Source organism: Myotis myotis, unplaced genomic scaffold (genome assembly GCF_014108235.1).
Source record: "Myotis myotis isolate mMyoMyo1 unplaced genomic scaffold, mMyoMyo1.p scaffold_m19_p_12, whole genome shotgun sequence".
In the NCBI taxonomy this organism is placed as follows: Eukaryota; Metazoa; Chordata; class Mammalia; order Chiroptera; family Vespertilionidae; genus Myotis; species Myotis myotis.
The window spans coordinates 67521720-67548666 of NW_023416316.1; the positions used below are offsets into that span (position 1 = coordinate 67521720).

Below are 26947 nucleotides of genomic sequence, written 5' to 3' on the forward strand. Positions count from 1 at the left end.
GGGAGACGCGAGGCGGGGCGGGGGCTCCCCGGACGCAGAGGACGGGAGGACGCGGCCACTCCTCACGAGTGAGCCGAAGGCAGCCGGAGGCGGTGGCGCGCCGCAGCCCGGTTCGGCCACCTACGGGGGCGCCGCCCCCTCCGGCTTCTGGGCTTCAGGCTGTTTCCTGGAGCCCCGTTACCCGGAGTGAGGTCGCCAGACTAAAGGAGAACCCGGTCCCCATCCCGCCCCCCCAAAGCCACTTTCTCGCCCCTCCTCTTGCCTACCTGGGAAGTGGCTCATTGCCAAGAGCCGGGGAGTTCCAAGGGGGCTCCCCGAGGTCCTTCGAATAGGGGAGCCTACACTTCGTACCCTGGACACAAGCCCCTCTCATCCCGCCTTTCCTGCCAGCTCGTCGCGAAGCATCTCCCCGCGGAGCTCCTGAGGTCGCGCAGATGGCGAAAGGGACCGTAGGGAAGCGTGACCCCTCGCTTCTGGAGCCGGTCTCATTTAGGGTCTACGCGTATACTGTAAACTGGATGGTAGCAGGTGAAGGATTCGATTGGAGAAAGGGGCGGGGTGAAGAGTCTGGAGACCCAGCCCCTTTAGCAGCCATTTCCAAGGTTTTGCTCCCGGAATAGCCGCCCAAGTCTCTGGCGGACTCTGCTCCCGACTTCGTTCTCTTCCTTCGACTGGTAGGAGGGATCCCTGGGTACTGCACCGCTGGCGCGCCCCAAACCGCAGAGACCTCGCTCTCAGAAGCGGTCCGGGCCACTCACAACTCCCCTGGAAGAAGCTTCGCGGGCGGAGTTCGCTTCCCCGCTCGGGGCTGCTGCGGCTGCTGGACTTGCTCAGGAAAGTAAACTTTTGCCCTCTGGTTTCTGACCGCGGTCTGCCCTCCTGGTCTGCGCGGTCGCTTCCTGACATTTAACCAGCAGAGCGTTGCTCTTCCCTCCCAAGTGCTCGCCAGGCTGCGGATCGCTGTGGGTTTTTGCTCTCGGGCGCTTCGCGGGTCGCCACAGCCTGGGACCTGCCGGGAGAAGACGCGCAGTTGCGCGGCGTGGAGGGAGCGCGGGTGTCCGTCCCTGTGGCGCGGGGCGCGGCGCTCCGTCACCGTCTCCATCCAGGTAGCTCTCAGGAACCCGGGGCGCTTGATCCGCTCGGTGAGTCCGCTTCAATTTGGAAGACGGTGGGGAACCGCCGAACCCGGAGCAGCCAACCCGCAAACGTGGAACCAAAAGATGATCTGGCTCAAAGAACGAAACTTGTGTTGATGGGAGCTCTAGCAGCGCGACTCTCGGCTCAGAAATCTCTCCCGAGCATTCGAAGGCGAGCGCTGCCGCGCCAAGGACCTGTGGACCAGTAGCTACAGGGCAGACATTTGAATATTAGGGGTGAACTTGCCTTGGATTCAGTGCGAGCTGACTGTGGGCTTTTAGGGGGTGATGGGTCGCTCCAGGATTAGGGAACCTCTGGCAACAGCCCCCACTAATTTGCATTGGTGCACAAGGCTCTCAGAACCCGCGCGCGTAGGGAGTTGGAGTGCGCAGACCCAATGCCCAGGCTTTCCTTCTGATGCAGTAAAGGAGAGAATTTGAAGCTAAACCCGTGGAGCCTGCATGAAGTGAACAATGAATTTGGTGGTGAGATGCTAATGGATTAAGACGCATTTAAAATGTCTGTGGATGTTAGTTTGCCAGGAGCTACTCTATGTTTAATATCCCAAGACGTATCTCAGATACTGACTTTTGGCAGCAGCGTTTCAAGTAGAGAATGTTCTGTGTTTTAGAACTTGATATAAATCCGTAAGTTGCCCGCTTGCCACAAGGTTTGATACTGCTTCCAATTCTCATCCTTATTCCTAATTAATTAGTAACTGTTACCGATACTGAAGCGAAGTGGCAATAAACATTATAACACACCATTTGCAACAAAAAAACATCTAATTTAGGATTTCTGATGACATACACCTATGAATTAACAGTAAAATATGTGGCAGACTATTACACAAGAATTGCAGAACTGCAGTCAAAAGACAACTCAATTCAGAGCTAATTCCTCTACAGAAAGGTTTTGGCTTGGAATTTATTTCCTGATTGCTGCTGAGGTGCAGGCCACTGGCTGCTACTAATGCCTTTCTTTAAAGTAAGTAAAGATAGGTAATTTACACAGTTAATACCTAAAAGGTGTCTTATAGTTCTGGAACTCTTGTGGAAAGTCATGGGCCAGCCATGGCAGAGTCTGCTTTGAGTTTTTGGCTCACAGAATGTGTAAGCAGCAGTGCTAAGCATAGGTATGATATGTTTGACATCCAGACACCTTCAACAAAGTAAAATGCCTGTGGACTTACGGACCTGCTTCCAGAAGCATTCACTTCTCATTCCTCTTGAAAAAGTGCAGTTTTCTCAGTGTGTGTGTGTGTGTTTTATTGTTGTAAAACCAAACTCACATTTGTTATTCGTTATACAAAAAGGGAGGCATAGAAATCACCATTTCCCTGCCACTTTTCATATTTTGCTTTTATGGGGGAAAATAGTTGATAATCAGGAGAAGCAAACCATGTCAGAGGATTCCCCTCACCCCTTCCACCCTTATACCGGTCTACATTATCAAGAGGAAATTGAGACCAAAGGTACTGTCAGATCCAAGAGCCTTCCAAATCCACACACCCCCAAGTTAAAATAACTACTGCCTTGCGGTAGTGTTGCGTATTTCTATATATTCTTTGACAAATTAAAACTGAAGTTGATATATACGGTGTCTCATCCAGTGGAGACTGTCTTGAACTTTTTAACTCTTCAAGATAATTGCTATGTAAAATGTATCTCCAGGACTTTTTTCTTCCCTAGAGACAGCCTTTCATTTATTAGTATGCAGCTTTGTTATAGGTTAAAGTTAAAGTTGGTCTTTGTTTGTTGGTATGCCTTTCCCTCGGCACTGAGAGCTCTGAGAGCAAGGATGGTGACATACACTAGTACATTGTTGTTCCTCAAAATCTAGTACAGAACCTACCACTGAATAGATGCATATACTAATAATGATGATAATGATAGCTATCATTTAAACTACTATGTGATTTATATACATTTTCTGTTGATCCTCTTCAAAACCTATTGACCTTAATTCTATATCCTCAAATTATGGGGAAATTACCCAAGATCACAAAGCTATTTTGTTGCAAATGAGTTGGGATTGGAATCTATATCTAGTTGACTCTGAAGCCTCTACTGTTAATGTTAACCACTTTGCTCTATTCAAATGGTGAAACATCACATTTCCAATTACTCAAAGTTAAAGGGAATATATATATATATATATATATATATATATATATATATATGGCTAAAGAAACAAATATGTCAAATTTAGAATGTTCTTTAGCTCTTATGTAATTGAGTCAAGTTTAGGAACATTGGAACAGTACAGTTCTCTTGTGCTAAAATAAAGTACTATCTTCTAGGTATTATTAGCAAGAGAATACCAAATCCTGAGTTTTATGCTCCCTTGAAGGAAGGGGGAGTCAGGCCACTATGAATTTTACTTTGCAGAAAACTTTTCATAACATCTATGTTGATATAATGCTATTATAAAATTTCAGTTATGCAATATGAATAAGTTCTAGAGACCTGCTATACAACACTGTGCTTATAATTACTGTATTGTACTGTACTGTATTGTGCACTTATAATTTGTTGAGAGAGTAGATCTCATGTTAAGTGTAATTGCCCCAATGAAAAAATAAAAATAAGTACCTGGGAACACAGAGGACATTGAATATAGAGAGGCATAGGAACATGCCTCAGAGGGTGAGATACAGTAGGAAGCTTTATTTCCATGGATTACATCCTGGATTTCCAAAGTCCCATTCCACTTAGTCTAGTCATAGAAGAAGAAGTGTAGCTGGGGCTTCAACAGAGTCAAGTGTCCAGAGTTTCCTTTCCACGTTGGAGCTGGGTCCAGTCCAGCATCAGGCCAGCTTAGCTTGTGCTTCCTGCTGCCTTCCATCAGTCCATTATGTGGGGGGTCCATATGGTCCATGCGAATGCAAGGAAGCAGGAATGAGGGAGCCCCATGAGCTGAGAGCAACCAAGAGTGAACCCCTTTGTTTAGGAGATTACGTATTCCCAAATTTTCTGGCCCTTGCAGTGGACATGCCCATTCTGGCCAATGATCTCTGTTCCCAGGTGTGATTGACAAGAAAGTGCCTTCCCTATGTTACCACAACTTTACTGGGCATGCTTTTGCCTTTCCTTTGTCCAGTCCCCTTCCCTCCGCTCTCTTTCAGAGAATAGGCCAGTGGTTCCCCAGGTAGTGCAAAGATACAGCCTCCTGGTAAAGCTGCCCAAATGACATGCCTATAATGTTTAAGTTCCCCCTTTTCTCCTTTTCTATCACTAATAAGTAGCTAATTGCAACAGTACACTAATATGGAAAGGTCTCCATGATATTTTAGGTGAAAAAAGCAATGTGCAGAAGACACCAGAAATTAATAAAAGTGGTTAGGGTTGAGAGGCGAGTGGACAAGATGGTGTTCAAGTTTGAGGTGAGACTTTATATGTTCTTTTGACTTTGGAGCCCGTGAAAATGTCTCCTATCAAAAGAAGAAAAAATAAGTGTTTTTGAGGGTTGCATAGAAATAAAAATATTATAACAGATGCATCTCCTCCATTATTAAAAAAAAAAGTGTAAAGGTAAGTGGAAGAGCCCTAATCCGTTTGGCTCAGTGGATAGAGCGTCGGCCTGCGGACTCAAGGGTCCCAGGTTCGATTCTGGTCAAGGGCATATACCTTGGTTGCCGGCACATCCCCAGTTGGGGGAGTGCAGGAGGCAGCTGATCGATGTTTCTCTCTCACTAATGTTTCTAACTATCCCTCTCCCTTCCTCTCTGTAAAAAATCAATAAAATATATTTTTTAAAAAAAGAAAAAGGTAAGTGGAAGATGTGATCCGTTAACTCACTCCCTTTTCCAGGGAAAAAACCTTGGGAGAAAAGAAATGAAGAGAAGTGTCTTAGTCAACTTGGGTTGCCTTAACAAAATGCCACAGTCTGGGTGGCTTAAACAGCAGACGTCTATTTTTTATTGTTCTGCAGGCTAGAAAGTTCAAGATCAAGGTGCCAGCTGATTTGGTTCCTGGTGAGAGCTCTCTTCCTGGCTTGTGCAGTGCCATGTTCTCTGTATTTCCTCACGTGGCCTTCCCTTGATGAGGGGACATGGAGAGTTAGGGCAGGGTGGTGAAAAGGCTCCTCGTTTTATCCTGAGGGCCCCACCCTCATAACCTAATCAAACCCTAATAACCTCCTAATCATCCCATCTCCAAAAACCACCATATTGGGAGTTGGGGATTTAACATATAAATTGGGGGAAGGGTCACAAGCATGCAGTCTATAACAAGAAGTGACCAGGTCTAAGTCTCCTTGTCAATTGGATCTCTTCTGGGAAAATGGACTGATGATATTTGCTATGAAGAATAAGCCTATCATTGAAGTGTCCTTAGCAGGATGTCTGTGGCTAAGGATGATTTATAACAAACAGAAACAATATGTAGGAGGTATCAGTCTCTGGAGAATATCATGCAGGCTGTCCAACCCTGAGGTATAAAATGTCGCATAATTTTATTTTTTATTTATAAGCATTTATTTTTGAATGCTTCCCACTACATGAGAAATGGCGCTTATCTTTTCTGGGCTAGAGTAACATGTCTGCTACCAGAAAAAAAGACCTAGAGAGCCATTCTTGACGAACCTTTTTTTTAAAAAAATATATTTTATTGATTTTTTACAGAGAGGAAGGGAGAGAGATAGAGAGTTAGAAACATCGATGAGAGAGAAACATCGATCAGCTGCCTCCTGCACATCTCCAACTGGGGAGGTCCCCGCAACCCAGGTACATGCCCTTGACCGGAATCGAACCTGGGACCTTTCAGTCCGCAAGCCGACGCTCTATCCACTGAGCCAAACCGGTTTTGGCTTGATGAACCTTTTGTTTGCATCCTTGAAATGATTTAGTTAGGCAGATATTGCTTATGATATCTGATTTGTGGCAGTCTGACTTGAAAAATCCAGTCTTGTGAATAGCTCAGAAAGTTGGTGGCTTCATTAAAAGTGCACCCAAACTTTACTGAACATCTTTTATGTAATAGGCACTATTCTAAGAGAACTGAGTTTATTGATTCATTTAATGTTAACAGCAAATCTAGTAAGTATTATTACCTTCATTTTATAAATGGAAAAACAGTCACAAAGAGGTCAAGTAACCCTGCCATGGTCACACAACCGATAAGTGGTACAGGCAGGGTTCGAACCGTGACTATCTTAAGTTCAGAACCCAGGTTCTGTATTAGCTGTAAAGCCTGTTAGAGGAAGACTTGGTTACACTGTTCATCACAGACTCCCCAGACCATAAATAATACAGGACTCCTGAGGGGGAAAAAAAAACAGAAACATGAACAGAGGACAGTAACACTGCCCGAGTACCCCCTGTGTGCCATGCACTGTGCTAATTACATAATACTAGTATATATTATCTTGCTTGATTTGCAGAATACCCCATGAATTAGGCAATATTACTATCATTCTACTAATCACTAATATTAAATTGATTATCTTACCAAGGTGTCACATCTATTAAGTACAGAACCAAAATTGAAACCCAGAACCTATTGCTTTTTAACTATTACACCACATGGCCTTTAGTAGTATTTTAAATTACAATGTTGTATTTGCAACTAAGTCACATGCTTAAAATTCAGTAATCATTATAGTTTTTCCAATTCAAAATACCTGCTACAACAAAATAAACAGAAACTAACCATGCAGTTTGGAATAAATATCTAAGTAGTTGGATTGTTTCGCTGAAGAAATTTCCTAATGGGCAATAATTTACCAAACTTGACATCCTCTTAAGATAAGTAAGTACCCTTGTGACTTTTTAAAAAAATGTATACGTTTTTATTGATTTGAGAGAGAGAGGAAGGGAGAGGGGGTTAGAAACACCAATGAGAGAGAAACAGCCATCACAAAATTTCAAAATGGCATACATTATTGCACATTAGAAAAAGAAAACAACCAAGAGAAAGCTTTACTTCTACCCTGATTCAAATTCCCCTTTTCCTGAAAACCTAAACCAGTGATGGCGAACCTATGAAACGCGTGTCAGAGGTGACACGCGAACTCATTTTTTTGGTTGATTTTTCTTTGTTAAATGGCATTTAAATATATGAAATAAATATTAAAAATATAAGTCTGTTTTACTATGGCTGCAAATATCAAAAAATTTTTATATGTGACACGGCACCAGAGTTAAGTTAGGGTTTTTCAAAGTGCTGACACGCCGAGCTCAAAAGGTTCGCCATCACTGACCTAAACATAATGCAGCCTTTAACATGGGAATGGAAGAGTGAGTCAGAGTTGTCATCTAGGGGCCAGCTATTGATGGGGCTCATGTCCCAGGCCAAGGAGTTTAAATGCACCCTGATGAAAGTGGTTTCACAGGAGTAAATCACTATAAGGGACATAGAAAAGGGGAAAAGATAAAAAATGGAAATTCTGAGAATGTTGCTCAGAGGACTACATTCTAAGCAGAATCACAAAAGTCGAGTTGGCAGTAGCCTGAATATAAACAGGGAGGCAGAAACCAATGCAAAATTTTTGAAAATGGGATGGGGGTGGGAAAGAGGTAGGAAGGGAGAGAAGAAGAAAGGGAGAGTTTTCTACCTTCAGAGTAACTGCAGAGGGCCAGGTTTAAACTAAAGTTTAAGAAACAACTCCAGTAGTCAGAAATTACTTGAAGATAAGATTAAGATAAAATGGAAACATTAGGATGGATCTTAATCCAGCCTGACTGGTGTCCTTATAAGGGGAGATTAGGACACACAGAGAGATAGCAGAGGCTCTTAAACACAAAGGAAAGATGGCATGATTGCAGCTGTCTGTGAGCCAAAGAGAGAGGCCTCAGGAGAAACCCATGAACACCATCATCTTGGACTTTCATTCTCAAGAACTATGAGAAAATACATTTCTGTTGTTTAAGCCCCCCAGTCTGTGATATGTTGTTATGGAAGCCCTAGCAAACCACTACAGAAGGGAAGATCAACTATGAGATGGAATTGGGGAAGTCAGCCTCAACCTATTGATGGACCTGGCCAGCTGCACTTAGGGTACATGAAGAGTGTATTGCAAAAAGCTTGGGTAAATTGTTTCAAGAAAAGCTTGGAATAACACGAATAAGCTCATTTTACTAGAATCATGTGCAGTGTTTCTCAACCTTGGCTGTACATTAGAATCACCAGGGAATCTTTTTAAAATCCTGATTTCTGGGCCTCACCCTCTGGAAATTCTGTTTCTTTGTTATGGGGTGGGGCCACAACATTAGTAACAAAGAAACAGAATTTCCGGGGGATGAGGCCCAGGAATCAGGATTTTTAAAAGATTCCCAGGTGATTCTAATGTGCAGCCAAGGTTGAGAATGACTGTGTTAGAGGATGAAGACTAAAGGAGGGCAGATGGAGCTAATTAGCAATTAAAGATGTGGCCTGAACTAAGGCAATGATGGAAATAATGTGGAATAATGTGGAATAATGTGGAATAATGTGGCAATAATGTGGAAAAAGTGTAGAGATTGCAGAGATGAAGAAGACAGGGTTTAAGGATTGATCTGAGTGGTGTGAAGAGGGGCAAATATAAGACCAAATAGTATTACCGTTTTCCAAGATTGGAAACAAAGGATCAATTTTTTAAAAGATTTTCTTTGTGTTTTTGTTTTTGCTAGTAGATAAGTACAGGTGATGATTTAAGGATAGTCATAGAGACAAATACAAGTGAATACACAAAAAGACTAAAAAATTAAATAGCAACTTAAGAAAACAATATAAGATATGTCTTAAGCAGTATGCAATTAAGCACAAATGTTTGATTTAAAAAATAGGTAAATCAACATGGAGATGTGAGATTTCCTAAACTGGAAGATCAAAATAGGATTCCTAAAGGTTGGAGCTGGTTTCTCAAAAATAGAGGATTTGAGAATATGAGTTGGAGAGAGAGAGAAAATGAGTAAAGGTAAAATGAACCAAACATGGTGAGACCGTGAAAAGAATATTCATACATAGGAAGTACGAGTTAGTAGATGAGTATAGTCGGAATTGGTTTCAAAACTCCACTTAAATGAAATTGTAAAGAATTTTGAATTCTGGGATAAATATGGAGATATTTATCTTGAGTATATTGGAGATACATTCGTTATTGTTTTTGGATCACATATTAATTAGTAAGAGTTAGGTTCAGTTGTGAATAATGCTATTGTTTAAATAATATAGTACTCTATATCTCCAGTACAAAAGAAGTCTGGGGGTGAGTAGGCAGGCCTTGTGTGGTGGCGCCATTGTGTCATAGTCACATGCCCTGTGGTTGTTATCCTGCTGCGTAGAGCTTCTATTCTCAAGGTCATTTTGTATTATAAGAAGTCAGCTGAAACCCCCATCATCAAATAGAGTAGGATGGAGGGAGGTGAAAACGCAACTTCAAGAATGTTTCACACAATACTTCGGCTAACATATTTTCCCCAGACTCTAAAGTCATTTAGTCACCAGGACTATGAGGCAGACTAGGGGAGATGTTCTCTCTTAGCCATGTGGCAAAATATCCCTGCTGATAATCGGAGATCACTTACTGAAAACTAAAGAGAAAAATAAATGTTTCAGTTGGACCCTATCATTCACAACCACTGGTTATTTTTGACTTAACTTCATTTTCTTAGAATAATTAAATAATTATGTTCTTGTTATTATCCTTAAATTTCTCTAGACTTCTTTTTTTTATTCCTTGTGTTCTTTTGTCGCAAATTATAAGCCTTTTTTATCCTCACTAAATTTTATCTTGCCTAACTAGTATCAAACATTAATGTAGTGGAATATTTTGTGATTTGCATACACACAAGTGCAGAAAAATAGATTTTGAAGTGTTTACATTGATAAAGCATTATTATACGAATCATATAATTCAAAGTCTAGAATAATGAAATGTTCATGTTACGAGGGCACAGAGAGGTGATAATATTAAGAGTGCACAAAACTAAGCTTCTGTCACCTTGAAAAATCATAGCTTCTAAAATATTTTAACCAATTTCTTTTTTTCCTATTTCTACATCCACAGAATTGTGTCTCTTAATAGAATATACTTCTGAAAAAAAAATGTTGCTAAAATTTTATTTTCAACCAGTACCATAGCAGAAAGCATCAACGAAAAATTTCACTCTTAATTTGAATATTGTATAACATGCCTCTACTCTCTGCCAGTTGACGTTCATTTTCTAAAGCTTTGCAAACATCAAGAAGACAAAGCATGGCTTCTATTCCAAGAAGTGTTCTGACAGCAAGATGAATGTGAGCCTTGCTGAGCGGGTGCCAGTTCGCAAGTGTTTCTAGTGGGGAGATAAAGTCGCAGAGTGATAGACTCAGTTTCCCACTGTGTTGACAAATTTCAAGAAAGCAATGACCCACTTGCCCAGCACAGTGAATTTTGGGGGGAGAAAAAAAGAGCACATGGTAAAATTTTAGCAAATGCATTTTATTTTATTTCTCTGGGATGCAAGTTCTTTTTTGAAGCTCTTTCAGTGAATGCTGAATAGGTTTCCATTGGACAAACAGTAGATACAGAGAGGGTAGGTAGCACTAAGTTTTAGCCTCATCTCCAAGTTAATCAACAATATTTTCCTTTTTTTCTCACTAAACTTTAAATTTTTGAATTACAACCTGATCCACAAAATCTTAAATGGTAGGAGGTCTCCTTCCCAAAGAGATTATGTTTTTCTCTTTCTTTCCTCCATCAAAATAATAAGACAAGATGGCCCCACCTACTGTACTCAAGTAATTTTCATCAAGAATTGTTTACAAGATATGAGAGGGAGAGTAATGGTTGATTATGTGAAATACACAATGATCTAAATTATCTAGAAATGAATTACCTATACTTCCTAAACAAGGTTTTACTGTACTCAGAGAAGAGGATAATCAAGCATGTAGCAGAAATTCAATAGATAAAGTTGTTTTGCTTGGTCTAGAATATTCAGCACAGTCTCATGTGTTTTTATCATTATACATTTGTATATACACCAGAGCACAGTTTCACAGGCTTTTATTTATATTCTTGGTTCATGACATACTCTCATCATTGTTTTATGGCCTACTTTATGAAAACTTAATTTCTTAAAATTTTTTCCTAATCTAAACTAATAAAAGACAAAGATGCTAATTGACCATAACTTTGCTATGCCCTAAGCCACAACCACCAGCCAATCAGGGTGACTATATGCAAATTAACCCAACCAAGATGGCCGCCGGCAGCCAAGGCACTGGAGCAAGGAGGAGCAGGTAGTTGTGAGCTAATCTTTGGAACAAAAATAGATAAGTGGGTACCCTTATTAATAAATACTCTCTGTATTTATTGTTTGTACAATGGAAACCTATTCAGCTCAGGCTGTGGCCTCTGCTAAAGGCAACAAAGTTTCAATTATAGAAGATAAACAAATCCCAGATACCTGAAATGCAAACTCATTTTTTTTGGTTGATTTTTCTTTGTTAAATGGCATTTAAATATATAAAATAAATATCAAAAATATAAGCCTTTGTTTTACTATGGTTGCAAATATCAAAAAAATTTCTATATGTGACACGGCACCAGAGTTAACTTAGGGTTTTTCAAAATGCTGACATGCTGAGCTCAAAAGATTCACCATCATTGGTGTAGGCCTTCTCTTGGAGGTTTCGGTGCTCTTTGACCCAGCTGCAGTGTGTTAGGTTTTAGATTGCAAAAGAACAGGCCATTCATATGCAAAAGCTCTGCTCACAGCTTGGGTGGGGTTGTAAATTGGGTGTGGTGCGGTCCCAGGGAATCATCAGGGCGGAGCAAACCACAATGGCTGCCAGTCTGCTCTGCCTCGGAGAGGTCCCGGGGTTTCTGTGTCCCGTGGCCCCATGCAGAAACAATGATCACTACAAGCACCTCTGTGAGAAAGCTGCCCTCATGTTCCAGCCCGATGCCAGACAGTCCAGTTTCTCCCCATATGAGTCTGGGTCCTCAGAGTCTTGCCCAGAACTGGAGTTCAGAGCAGTCGGGAGTTTGTATCTCCCTCCCGATTGAAAAAGACCGATTGAAAAAGACCACAGTGTACCCAGTTGCCAGCCCATTTCCACATGCACCTTTGAACCTCAGCACTTCCGCACCTCTGCACCTCCTACCAGCTTCAATCACTTTTCTCTTTCCTTCTAGTTGTAGAATTTCCACTCAGCCAGCCTTCCCATGGTTCTTGATGATATCCGTTTTGTCTTTTAGTTGTAGTTTTGATGCAGTTGTGCGAGGCAGCAAGTACAAGTGTGTACCTATGCCGCCATCTTGGTTCCTCCCTGTGAAACTTATTTTTGTCAATCAAAATAATATATAATGATACTTTGGGGTGGTATTTATTTGCATTACAGATATCAGTTATGAACCTTATTATCTCTATATATTTGTTAATATTAATATTCCCTTGTCTGTGAAATGCTTACTCATGCATGGCTCATTCTCATTTTTTAGAGGTTATTTGTACTTTTCTTATTGACTCTATATATAAAGGTTCTCTGTATATCATAGATCTGATTTGTTTTTTGTCAGCACTAAAACAAAATCATCTAATTTGTAACTGGTCTTTTCTTTCTGTTTAATCTTTGGTTACCCTAAATATTCTTGATAAAATGATGAAGCTTTATTAAAAAGGAACTAAACCAAATAAATTCATCTTACATCTTATGAATGGGACACTCCTAATCTGTTTTACCAGTCTTAAAAATGCAATATTAACTAATGTGGCATTGTGTATTTTATTTACCTGAGAAATGATCAATGATTGAAGGAAGATTAGTGCTATAATAAATGGAAATAAATCATTGCCCGTTGCCAACTCAACAGGAAACATGCATAAGTGGTAATCATTTCCATGATTGCACCCATAGTTTAAGAATGTTCCCAGTGCTCACTAACACATACAATGACAGTTTTAACCCCAAATAAAACATCTTTGGAGAAGATATATGTTTATGCTTCTAAGACATAAGGGAACAATTGCTTCCACTACTGCTCATTATGAAGTATAGCAACCACATACTAGTAAAGCAATAATATTTGAAAACAACATTGACTATTCTGAGTCATTTACTTTAGCCATACTATTATAAAGGACATCTTTTGAATTTAGATTTGTATATAGAAATGTTAGAAATGTTATTTAAAATAATTCTCTGAGTCATTAAATCTTTAGGTCTTTTGAGAGCTAATTTGAAAAACAATGTACTAGAATTCTACTCTCAAAGCTTTCAGTTGTTCCCACATTTCAAGGAAATGCCATCCCTTTAGGCACAGCTCCATTTCCTCCCATGGCTAAGATCGCTTTCCGCATCTTCAAACCTTTTGTTAGCTTCATACTTACCTTGATAATCAGAAATCCTAATGTCTCATAAAAGTCCTGGCTTCTTAATGCAGAAATTAGTAGGATTTGTATTAAATTTCTCTATTCAATATTTTAAAAGTTTAGGAAGTAATTTATAATAGGCATAAACAAGAGTAGATATTTTTAAAAAATTAAGTGGGAAAGAGCATTAGTCACATAGTTTCCATGCTCTTAAATGAAAATTCAAGTTTAACAAACACTAATTTTTCTGGTTTTAACATTTGTGGCTCATTTATCTTGAGGATTACTTCCTAATTTGCTAAAAAAAAAAAAAAAAAAAAAAAAAAAGGAATTTTTTTTTTCTTCTCCCATTATTTGAACTATAACTTATAATATTTATTCTCCACTTTAAAAAATTATTTAGTAGTCCAGCAGGCGTAGATCAGTGGTTGAGTGTCAACCAATGAACCAGGAGGTCATGGCTTGATTCCCAGTCAGGGCACATGCCCAGATTGCAGGCTTGATCCAAAGTGTGGTACATGCAGGAGGCAATGGATCAATGATTCTCTCTCATCACTGATGTTTCTATCTCTCTCTCCCTCTTCCTTCTCTGAAATAAATAAAAATATATTTAAAAAATAAAAAAAAATATTCAGTGCGAAAGTCAGTGCTTGCTTTGGTTGAAAATAATGTTTCCCTATAGGAAAGAAAATACAGCAGTCTTTGTTACACTATTCCTGTCTTTCTTAATAGACCTGATCATGTTTACCAATGCTACTCTTTGTCTTAAGCAGAAGTTTATCTACTGTTATTCTTACAATTTCCTGTTTTAATATTTTATATAAATACTTGACTACTAGACAAGATTGTCTTTTTTTAAATTAAATCTTTATTGTTCAGATTATTATATTTGTTCCTCTTCCCCCCCCCCCATAATTCCCCTCCACCCTCACTCCCACCCACTGTCCTCATCCATAGGTGCACGATTTTTGTCCAGTCTCTTCCCGCATCCCCCACACCCCTTTCCCCCCCAAGAATAGTCAGTCCAATCCCTTTCTATGCCCCTGATTCTATTATAATCACCAGTTCATTCTGTTCATCAGATTATTTATTCACTTGATTTTTAGATTCACTTGTTGATAGATGTGTATTTGTTGTTCATAATTTGTATCTTTACCTTTTTCTTCTTCTTTCTCTTCTTAAAGGATACCTTTCAGCATTTCATATAATACTGGTTTGGTGGTGATGAACTCCTTTAGCTTTTTCTTACCTGTGAAGCTCTTTATCTGACCTTCAATTCTGAATGATAGCTTTGCTGGATAAAGTAATCTTGGTTGTAGGTTCTTGGTATTCATCACTTCGAATATTTCTTGCCATTCCCTTCTGGCCTCCAAAGTTTCTGTTGCGAAATCAGCTGATAGTCGTACGGGTACTCCCTTGTAGGTAACTGACTTTCTTTCTCTTGCTGCTTTTAGGAGTCTCTCTTTGTCTTTTGCTCTTGGCATTTTAATGATGATGTGTCATGCTGTAGTCCTCTTTGGATTCCTTTTGTTTGGGGTTCTCTGCACTTCCTGGACTTGTAAGTCTATTTCTTTCACCAGGTAGGTGAAGTTTTCTGTCATTATTTCTTCAAATAGGTTTTCAATATCTTGCTCTCTCTCTTCTTCTGGCACCCCTATAATTCGGATGTTGGTATCCTTGAAGCTGTCCCAGAGGCTCCTTACACTATCTTTGTATTTTCGGATTCTTTTTTCATTTTGATTTTCTGGTTGGGTGTTTTTTGCTTCTTCGTATTTCAAATCATTGACTTGATTCTTGCGATCCTCTAGTTTGCTGTTGGGAGTCTGCATAATATCCTTTATTTCAGTCAGTGTATGCTTAATTTCCAGTTGGTCCTTTATCATAACATCGAGGGTCTGACTAGATTTCTTGAGGATCTCACTACATTTATCGGCGGTCTCACCAGTCTTTTCAAGGGTCTTAACTAAATTTATCGGCAACTTCTAGAAAGTTCTTGAAAAACCTTAAAAGTGTGGTTTTGAACTCTATATCCAATAGTTTGCTTTCCTCCATTTCTGTCATTTGTGTCCTATTTCTTTGTCTCCGCATTTTTTGTGCTTCCCTGTGTTGATGGAGTGGCTTTCTGTGCTAGGTGTCTTATAGGGCCCAGTGGCTCAGCCTCCCCAATTACCTGAGGTGGACACTCTTGGTGCACCCCCTTGTGGGCTATGTGCACAGTCTTGTTGTAGTTAAGCCTTGATTGTTGTAGGTATCACTGGGAGGAATTGACCTCCAGGCCAATTGGCTGTGAGAATCAGCTGTGTCTGCAGTGGGAGAACTTCTGTGCTGGAGACACCCCTCTGGGGCAAGGCTTGCTTCAGTGGGGCTTTGGTGCTCACTGAGTCTGCCCCCTGAGTGTGTCCCTTATGGGTCTAAGGGGTTGCAATCTGGATGGTTCCACTCTGACCACCCGGTATACTGGCCACTGAATCTTTCAGGAGGTGTTAATCTAGCCTTTGCCTGAGGCTACTCAGCAGGAGCTCAGCTGTGAAGGAATGCAAGTTGCCCTGGGGCCTTGAGCCAGCTGCAAGTTTGTTAGGTAATTTTCAGATTGAAAAAGCCTCCGTGAACAGCTTGGGCGGTGCGGGGTCCCAGGGGATCAATAGGGCAGAGCGAACAGCTATGGCTGATCGTCAGTCCTGCCCTAAGAGGCCCCGAGTCTCCGTGTCTGGGTAACGCTGCAAGCACCTTTGAGAGAAAGCTGCCCTTGAGATGCGAATGATGCCAGACAGTCTACCCCAGGGGTGGGCAAACTTTTTGACTCGAGGGCCACAATGGGTTCTTAAACTGGACCGGAGGGCCAGAACAAAAGCATGGATGGAGTGTTTGTGTGAACTAATATAAATTCAAAGTAAACATCATTACATAAAAGGGTAAGGTCTTTTTTTTTTTTAGTTTTATTCATTTCATACGGGCCGGATCCGGCCCGCGGGCCGTAGTTTGCCCATGGCTGGTCTAGCCTCTCTCCGTATCAGTCAGGGTCCCCAGAGACTCGCCCGGAACTGGAGTTCAGAGCAGTCGGGAGTTTGAGACTCCCTCCCAATTGAAAAAGCCAACCGTGTCCTCAGCCACCAGCCCTTTCCTTGTCCACCTCTGTACCTGTGCACTTAACTTCCACACTGCAGCTCTTCTGAGTCCTGGTATGCTTTTCTCTTTCCTTCTAGTTGTAGTATTTCCACTCAGCCAGCCTTCCTGTGGTTCTGGATGATGCCCGTTCTGTCTTTTAGTTGTATTCTTGACGTGGTTGTGCGAGGCAGCAATCTCTGGTGTTTACCTATGCCGCCATCTTGGTTTTCTAAGATTGTCTTTTGAACTATGTGAGAGCAGGGATAATAATATATTTTTTCTCCAGTTCCCACAAAAATTCTTAGTACTTAGTAGGTGCTTAATATTTAAATAACTCCCTGACTTACAAAATGAATGTTTATCTGGTATATTACTGTTAGATTTGTTTTCAGCATTCTAATATACAGTGGGGCCTTGACTTAGGAGTGTCCCGACTAACGAGTTTTTTGAGATACCAGCTGTCTCTCAGCTGATTTTTTGCATTGAGTTGATAGAGTAATTTGAGTTAACGAGCTCCTTAACGAGCTCGGTCTCAGAACGAATTAAACTCGTAAGTCAAGGCCCCACTGTATAAACTGCTAATTCATTCATATAATACAAATACTTTCTTGAGATCACAGCTCCCTCTAACCTGCACAAGAAACAGTGGAAAAGTAAGAAATTATAAAGTATGGCAGTTGAAGTGAGTCTTCTCAGTCTGAACAGTGCTAGAAACTATTAGATTGATCAATTCACAAAATTCTATATAAAAATGAACATTAGTCACCCAAATCCCGGCATGCAGGCTCTACCCCTCATGTGTAGCTCTGACCCTTCTTAGGAGAAAATGGCTAAAATTTATCTGTATTCCAAACTGGTGGTAAAACTATATTCAAAGTGTTTTTGTTAACAACCTAATACCAAAGTTGTGAGAGGGGTCTAGTGAACTGACTGAAGTTTTTTGTCTTTGTTTTTTAAAAAGAAATTCAAATTTTATCATTTCCTGGGATCAAAAGCTTTAAGAGGTATAAGTGACATAAAACACATAAAGGATATAGATGGCACAAAGACAGTGCCCATAAAAGCAAGGATAGAATAAAAAATGAAAAAAGATTTGGTAATCTCTTCATTCCTGTTAAAATTCATTAGGAATGCTAAATGCTAAATGCCTATATGCTAAATACATCAATTGCACACGGAAGAAATGGTTTGGTGACTCTTTCCCTGGAGGGGACATCTGTGTTTATCTTGACTGATGATGAGATATATTCACAACATACTTAACATAGTCTTAACTTGCTTCAAAGGGAACATGGATTCAGGCTTACATGAAGTAATACCACAGAGATCATGCTGCTACTCAGACCACATCAAAATTGTTTTGTTAAATTGTTTGCCATATTTTGGATGTATTGTCAACCACAAAGAATATGACACATACACTAATTTTGTGAAATATGAATGTGCCTCATGTAAGAAAAGGAATGTAACTCTTCCACTGTTGTTTTGTTTTTAATCCTCACCCAAGGATATACTTTTGATGAATTTTTAGAGCAAAGGAAGAGAGAGGGAGAGAGAGAGAAGCATCAATTGGGTGAGAGATCAAACCGGACCTGGGCATGTGCCCTAGGGCAGTGATGGCGAACCTATGACACGCATGTCAGAGGTGACATGCGAACTCATTTTTTTGGTTTATTTCTCTTTGTTAAATGGCATTTAAATATATAAAATAAATATCAAAAATATAAGTCTTTGTTTAACTATGTTTGCAAATATCAAAAAATTTCTATATGTGACACGGCACCAGAGTTAACTTAGGGTTTTTCAAAATGCTGACATGCTGAGCTCAAAAGGTTCGCCATCACTGCCCTAGGGGATCTAAATCAAGACCTTTTGTTTTACAGGACAATGCTCCAAACACCAAGCCACACTGGCCAGGGCAGAAGTGTTAAGAACTGTAAGAACAGTGTTAATCAAGATAGAAAAGCTTTTGCCCGTGGACAGCATGGCTTAGTGGTTGAGCATCTACCTATGAACCAGGAGGTCAGGTTTTGATTCCAGGTCAGAGTTTATGCCCAAGTTATGGGCTCAATCCCCAGTAGGGAGCGTGCAGGAGGCAGCCAAACAATGATTCTCTCTCATCATTGATGTTTCTATCTCTCCCTCTCCCTTTCTCTCTGAAATCAATAATAATAATAAAAAATGTTTAAAAATGGTCCATTCTTCTGGAACTTACGATAATTTTTTAAAAAGATAGAAAAGATTTCTGTACCAGAGGACATCTCAAATTTTTGATAAGGTGGCTGGTGCCTTTTTAAGAGTAATTTACTAATTGTGGTATTCTCTCAAGTTATTTGACCTCATAATTCTACAGGACACATTTATGTATTTATGTATTTATTTATTTTTGACATGCATTTTCTTTTTATTTTTAATCTTTATTGCTGAAAGTATTACATATATCCCCCTTTTTCTCCCATTGGTCCCTTATAGCTGCCCTCGCCTGCAGCCCCAGGCCTCCGCCACCTTACTGTCTGTGTCCATGGGTTATGGGCATATGCATACAAGTTCGTTGGTTGATGTCTTCCCACCCACCCATCCAAACCGTCCCTCTGATATTAGACAGTCTGTTATATGCTTCTTTGTCTCTCAATCTATTGTGTTTAGTAGTTTATTTGTTCATTTGATTCCATATATGCGTGAGATCATGTGATACTTGTCTTTCTCTGACTGGTTTATTTCGCTTACCATAATACTCTCTAGGTCTCTCCATCCTGTCTCAAAGGGTAAGAGATCCTTCTTTTTTATAGCTGCATAGTATTTCATGGTGTAAATGTACCACAGCTTTTTTATCCACTCATCTACTGATGGGCACTTGGGCTGTTTCCAAATCTTAGCTATTGTAAATTGTGCTGTTACAAACATAGGGGTGCATACATTCTTTCTGATTGGTGTTTTGGGTTTCTTAGGATGTATTTCTAGAATTGAGATCACTGGATCAAATGGCAGTTCCATATTTAATTTTTTTAAAAAAATTCTTTATTGGTTAAGGTATTACAAATGTGTCCTCATTCCCCCATATTTAATTTTTTTGAGGAAACTCCGTACTGTTTTCCATAGTGCCTGCACCAGTCTGCATTCTCCACATCCTCACCAGCATTTATCATTTGTTGATTTGTTGATGGTAGCCATTCTGACAGGTGTGAGGTGATACCTCATTGTCATTTTAATTTGCATCTCTCTGATGATCAATGGCTTTGATCATTTTTTAATGTCTATTGGCCATCAGCATGTCCACTTTGGAGAAGTGCCTATTTAGGACTTTTGCCCAATTTTTAAATTGGATTGTTTGTCTTCCTTTTGTTAAGTTGTATGAGTTCCTTATATATTTTGGATAGTAATCATTTATCAGATGTATCATTGCCAAATATGTTCTCCCATACAGTGGGCTCTCTTTTTTTTATGGTTTATTTTGCTGTGCAGAAGCTTTTTATTTTGATGTAGTCTCATTTGTTTATTTTCTCCTTGGTTTCCTTTGTTCAAAGAGATGTATCTGCAAACATATTGCTCCAAGAGATGCCTGAGATGTTACTGCCTGTGGTTTCTTCTAAGATTTTTATGGTTTCATGTCTTACATTTAAGTCTTTTTTCCATTTTGAGTTTATTCTTGTGTACGGTGTAAGTTTGTGGTCACAGAATACCCTTTTAAAAACGCTGGTCAAAAAAAGTACACTGTAAGATGAAATAATAGTTATAGACAAGTAACAGCTTTGTTCTATTCCTTAATTCAAAGGGAAAATCAGTTGCAACAGTGTGGATGGAACTGGAGAGTATTATGCTAAGTGAAATAAGCCAGTCAATGAAAGAAAAATACCACATGATCTCACTCATTTATGGATAATTAAGACCATTACAAACTGATGAACAAAAATAGATACAGAGGCAGAGCAACATCAAACAGATTGTCAAACTACAGTGGGAAGGCTGGGAAGGGTTGGGGGGTTGGGTAAGAGATCAACCGAAGGACTTGTATGCATGCATATAAGCATAACCAATGGACACAAGACCCTGGGGGTCGGGGAGCTAACGGAAGGTCAAGGGGAGAAAAAAAAGGAGACATATATAATACTCTTTGTAATACTTTAAGCAATAAAACAATTAAAAAAACAAACAAAGGGAAAATCAGGTAGCCAATTGTAGGTTTAACATAAGAGAAAAAGAGATAACTTTACCATTGTATTTAAAAAGACTGAGTGATGCCCTGTCTGGGTGCCTCATGTGGTTGGAATGTCATCTGCTACACCAAAAGGTTGTGGGTTTGATTGCCTGGACAGGGCACATATTTATGTTTCAGAGGCAGATTCAGATTCAGTAATGGTGCCTAAGGAAGGCAACCAATCCGTATTTCTCTTCTCTCTCTCTCTCTCTCTCTCTCTCTCTCTCTCTCTCTCTCAACTTTCTCCCTTCCTCTGTCTAAAATCAATAAACATATCCTTGGGTAAGGATTAAAAAAAAAGAAGACTGAATGTCCTCCACAGGTAGAATGTAGGAGTCCATACGCAACTGAGAGCGTGGGTGAAATGACCTTTGAAGCCAATGCCAAGCCTTCAACTTGAAGATATTTACTCCAGGAAGCATTATGCACTGTCCTTTGTGAAGGTGGCCCCCGGAGAGCCCCTCCGCCTAGATTTAAACAAGTCCACTTAGTAGGTGCTTAGTGAATATTAATGGAAGGCCTCAAGACCCATGAATTCATCTTCCAAAATACGCCCTGAAAAGGCTAATTATTTTGATTATGACCCTGGACTATGTTTTCTTTTTGTTATTTCTTTTTAGATTCTAGCAGTTTTCTTCCTACATTCTCTCAAGTTGCCACCTTGCCTCTTTTTCCTTCATTGCTCACTAACTCACTCCATCCTTTTACATAGAATAACCATAGCAACTTTGGGAAATTCTAAACCAATTTATGCCATGTCTATTCAGTTTACCCTAACTCCTAGCTATCTTGGCCTTCATTCTTTTCCAGACCTTATTATGTTCTTATTCCTCTGCCTAGAGTAATTTTCCTCAGGGTGATCTCATGACTATTCAATTCACTCAGACCCATGCTCAAATGTCACCTCTACAGCGAGGCCTTTCCGGTCCACTCTCTAGACAGGGAACTTGCCCCCTTCTAGACCTCCTTACACTCCCCACTTCCAAACCCAGGCCATTCTCTATGGCTGTCTTGCTTTATTTATTTTACATGCATTTGGCATATTTTGGGTCTAACTCCTCCAAAGGAATGAATCTCAGCTCAGAAGGGCAGAGACTTTGTCTTGTCATTGCTTTAATTTTTCTTAGAGCACAACAGATTGTTAAATGTTTTGTTTGTTTTTAAACAAATACATATCTAAGAGAATAGTTTTTCTTTAAAAGAAGTAATTGTGTTAGAAGGACAATTTTTTTGATAAGGTAACTATAAAATTATCGTACTAACAGTATGTAACAGCTAAATTAATAGTGCTGTTATGAAGCTTAAAATAGCAAAATATGGGTTCTTCAAGATAGTTTAAAACAACCTGTATAGCAAGATCATTTCTTGAAAAATTGGTTTGGAATATGAAAGAGGCAGCAATTTACAATGCACATTGCAACAAGTTGCTAAGGTAACTAGAGTATGCCTAAAGCATTTCATCACTTTAATAATTGTATAGATTTTCAGTAAGCAGTACACAAGACACATTAAATAAGATGTATCGTTGTGCGAATTACTTTAGTCTAGAAAGCAAGCTTCCTAGCACACATTTGCAGGAGGTGCTTTTCAAGGACATTACCTCTTAAGGATGAAAGACTAAACATGCCTAAATATTAATAAACATGTCATTCATAGTACAAAGTTATTTTTCACACCTTGCCTTCACAATTTCATAAATTGAACAGTGTATAAGTTAATAATTTAATCTAGAATTTTGGTGAATACACCATGTCAAGTCTAAAAGCCTTCAAAATGACATGGCAGGGGATTGTTTAGTTGTTCTTATTTAACAAAAGAGGAGCTTTGAATGCATTATTACCTAATATAGTAGCAACTATTATTAGCCATATGAGGAAACTAAGATAAGGAGAAGTTAAATCAGTACTTTTCGTAACCCCACCCCCACCCCACCCCCACCTAGTGACCTCAAAATGGAGTAACAAAATTTAAGACAGGGGTCCTCAAACAAATACAAATATTGTATTTGTTCCCATTTTGTTTTTTTACTTCAAAATAAGATATGTGCAGTGTGCATAGGAATTTGTTCATAGTTTTTTGTTTTTTTTAAACTATAGTTCAGCCCTCCAAGGGTCTGAGGGACAGTGAACTGGCCCCCTGTTTAAAAAGTTTGAGGACACCTGGTTTAAGGCATCTTACTGACAGCTCTGTGCTCTTAATCACTGTGTTATTCTGTCTCTTCATTAAATATTATCAGGATACAAACTGTGTTTTCCTTACATTGTTAGTGACTAGAGACACCAGAACTTTGCTGGATATATATCCAATGTATCCCTCAATACAAATACAGAAATAAGCCTGCAAATGAATAATAAGAAGAACGAGAGAACTCAGAGCAACGACTGCCATTGCAGAAGGCATGTTATGACATCGGCATCAATGGCAGAAGTGGTATCTCCATGGCCTGGGATCAGGCTCAACTTGTGTTCTGCCGGTTGATTTGACAGACAGCTGTTAGCTGGTCCAGCTTTCAGGCTCCATGCACCTGCTGCCAGGGCTCAGTCGGATGGAAATACAGAAAGCACACGTTTCTAACAAGTCTCACTCCAGCAAATGCCAATGAAGAGAAAAGAGTGCTGGGGTGTGCTCTGACCAAGAAATCCTAGGTCCCAGTGTGAGCTGTTTACTTCCTAAGGAGAATCGGAACAATCTTCTGGGAAGTTCAACCTGGGAACCTAGATAATCCTTCTTCCTTTACAATTCCCTTTCAAAAACTTGATTAAGCCCTAGCTGGTTTGGCTCAGTGGATAGAGCATTGGCCTGCAGACCAAAGGTTCCCAGGTTCGATTCCAGTCAAGGGCACATGCCCAGGGTTGTGGGCTCGATCCCCAGTAGGGGGCGCGCAGGAGGCAGTCAATCAATGACTCTCTCATCATTGATGTTTCTTTCTCTCCCTTTCTCTTCCTCTCTGAAATAAAAAAAAAAAAAAAAAAAAAAAAAAATTTAAAAACTTGATTAAAATAGTAGCAGCAGCGGCAGCATTTATCTTATAAATGGTAACTAAATGAAGGATTTGGATACATGTGATATTAAGGCATCTATATATTAGGGACCAAAGTTCCAAAAGTGATTATTGGTTAGTCTCCTACTTGTCATTTGGATTGATATTGGATTACCTAATAACTTATTGCTTATCTAAAAATCAAAAAGAAGAGTAAGTACAGGCCCCTATTCCTAGCGAAAAGTTCTAGAGCCCACTTCTAGCAAGCATTTTTGTGTTAATGTTTATCTAATATGTAATATTTTTAAATAATCATATAAGCAATAATCCTTTGTCTAGATGGAGGGGAATATGGTGATGAAAAAATAACAATGAAGAAAAAAGTAAATTTTTAAAGAATTTTAAAATTAAATAATAATAATATGTATTTTCTTTTTTAAAAAAATATATTTTATTGATTTTTTTACAGAGAGGAAAGGAGAGGGTTAGAGAGTTAGAAACATCCATGAGAGAGAAACATCGATCAGCTGTCTCCTGCACACCCACTACTGGGGATGTGCCTGCAACCAAGGTACATGCCCTTGACCGGAATCAAACCTGGGACCCTTCAGTCTGCAGGCTGATGCTCTATCCACTGAGCCAAACCTGTTAGGGCATAATATCTATTTTCTTAGTGAATTGAAGAATTCACTAAGTGACAGCGTTTTTACTTTTATTTTTTTAATATTTTTATTGATTTCAGAGAGGGAGAGATAGAAATATCAATGCTGAGAGAGAATCATTGATCGGCTGCCTCCCGCATACCTCACACTGGGGATCAAGCCCGCAACCAGGATATGTGCCCTTGACCAGAAACAAACCCGGGACCCTTCAGTCCACATGCCGACACTCCATCCACTCAGCCAAACCATCTAGGGCAGCATTTTTATTTTTAAAAAATATATATATTTTTATTGATTTCAGAAAGGAAGGGAGATGGAGAGATAGAAACATCAATGATAACAGAGAATCATTGATCGGCTGCCTCCTGCATGTCCCACACTGGGGATCAAGCCCACAAACCCAGGCATGTGCCATGACCGGGAATCGAACCATGACCTCCTGGTTCATAGGTCCATGCTCAATCACTGAGCCATGCTGGCCGGGCAAGGTAGCATTTTTAATCAAGATTTTTTACCAGGGAGAAAACAGATGCAGAGCTGAGCTTACGAGTGGAAAGGCCAAAACCAAATTAAAATTTTCTTCTTTGTTTTTGTTTGTTAATCTTTGCTTGAGGATAATTTTTCCATTGACTAATTTTTAGGGAAGTGGGAGACAGAGAGAGAAACGTTATCTAAGAGAGAGAGAGAGACTGATTGATGGGTTACATACTGTATGCACCCCAGATAGGAGCCAGGGACCACACCTGCAACTTAGGTAGGTGCCCTTGACCAGAATCAAACCCTCAGTAAGCAGGCCAATGCTCTAACCACTGAGCAACATTTAAGGCCAAATTCAAATTTTCTGATTGACTGGCCTATGTTCTTTTAATTTCATTGTAGTTCCAATAATAATAATAACAACAACAACAACAACAATATACTCACTTGAACAGTCTTTTTGATTAGAGAAGTTATCTGATATGAGTGACACTTGATTAATTAATTTATTTATATTTCTTATACCAGAAACTTTGTGAATATGACATTCAGTCACATTTGGTAATGGAGAAGTGGCACTGGGTTAAGGAAAAATGGAGCTCTACTTCAGTAAGGAATCTTTACAACTTTCAGTTAGTTTACATTTATGGTGTACATCATTATAATAGACTAGAGCCCTGGTGCAGGAATTCGTGCACAAAGTGGGGGTCTTCCCACCCTGTTGGGGCCGATTGGGCCTGGCTGGCTGGGGATGGAGGGGAGCCATGGATAGTTGGCAGGCAGGCCCTGCTCCCTATCAGAGTGGGGGCAAATTTGGAATGAGGCCAGCCAGGGGAGGGGCCACCAGCAGTTGGTGGGCTGGCCCCACCCCCTGGTTGAACTCCCGGTCAAACTCTGGATTGAGGGGATAACTTGAATATGAGTCTTTTGTTATATAGGATGATTGGGTATATTAAACATTTTCATAGCTTTTTTTAATGCAGGAATGATAAAAATGTTTTCTGAATGCTGGAGGTTTTTATTTTCTCAAAGACTCTCATAATTTCTGATTAGAATACCTGGTTTAAATTATTTTGCCTAACTTTGCAGTAGCAAGGATTGTTCTCTATTATAGGCTATATATTCGTAGATATGTTTGTTGTGAAAATTGTTTATATATTTTAAAAAATTGATAGTCTGAACTTACCTAGCAGGGGAGATACCATGATCACGAAGGTGGTTTTCCCCGGGTGAGGCTTATCCATTGCACTCTGGATGTGCTGACCCCTGCAATTTCCCTTAATGTGGGAAACTGGACTGTGTAATTTGTGGTAGTGGGGGACTGCATTTGTGGAAAAAAATGATAACCTAATTGCTTCCTTTTTTTTGCTTAGATATGGGTATTTTCTTCTTTGATTTTAATTAAAAATAAACAGAATTCAAATGGGAATATTGACTGTTTTAGTAATTGCCTGAGAAATGCAGAGGTCATTTGAGTTTTGAAATTTGACTCAAAACATTAAATTTTAGCCCATCTGGTGTGGATCAGTGGTTGAATATCAACCTATGATCCATGGTTCAATTCCAGGTCAGGGTACATGCCTGGGTTGTGGGCTCAATCCTCAGTGGGGGGTTTGCAGGAACAGCCAATCAATGATTCTCATCATTGATGTTTCTCTCTCTATCTCTCCCTCTCACTTTCTCTCTGAAATCAATAACAATATTTTTTAAAAAACAGATTAATAGTCTGAAATATTTTATCAATTTAGAAATAGAAAATATTTCTAATAATGTTTCTAACATGTCCAAGCAATGCTTATATGTCAATCCCTACACACACACGCACACACACACACACGCACACACGCACACACCAAATATCAGATATGCTCTGCCTGCCTTAACAATGCTAATATTTTCTATGAAATTTCAGTAAGAGCAAATTTTACTCTCATGAGAACTATTTTTGGCAAAAGTGCCTATGAGCAGGTGACACAAGTTAAATGAGTTCGAAAGTGAAGCCCCAATATGATGGGCGGTTCCCTTATAAGAAGAGAAACATCAGTGCTTGCTCTCTCTCTGCTAAGTGAGGACACATTGAGAAGACAGCCATCTGAAGTCAGGAAGAGAAA

At 39.7% G+C, this 26947-nt stretch overlaps 1 pseudogene; it reads left to right on the top strand.

The window, feature by feature from the left end:
- Positions 1 to 26014: 26014 nt before the first annotated feature.
- On the top strand, positions 26015 to 26198 carry LOC118667791 (annotated as a pseudogene).
- Positions 26199 to 26947: the final 749 nt, after the last annotated feature.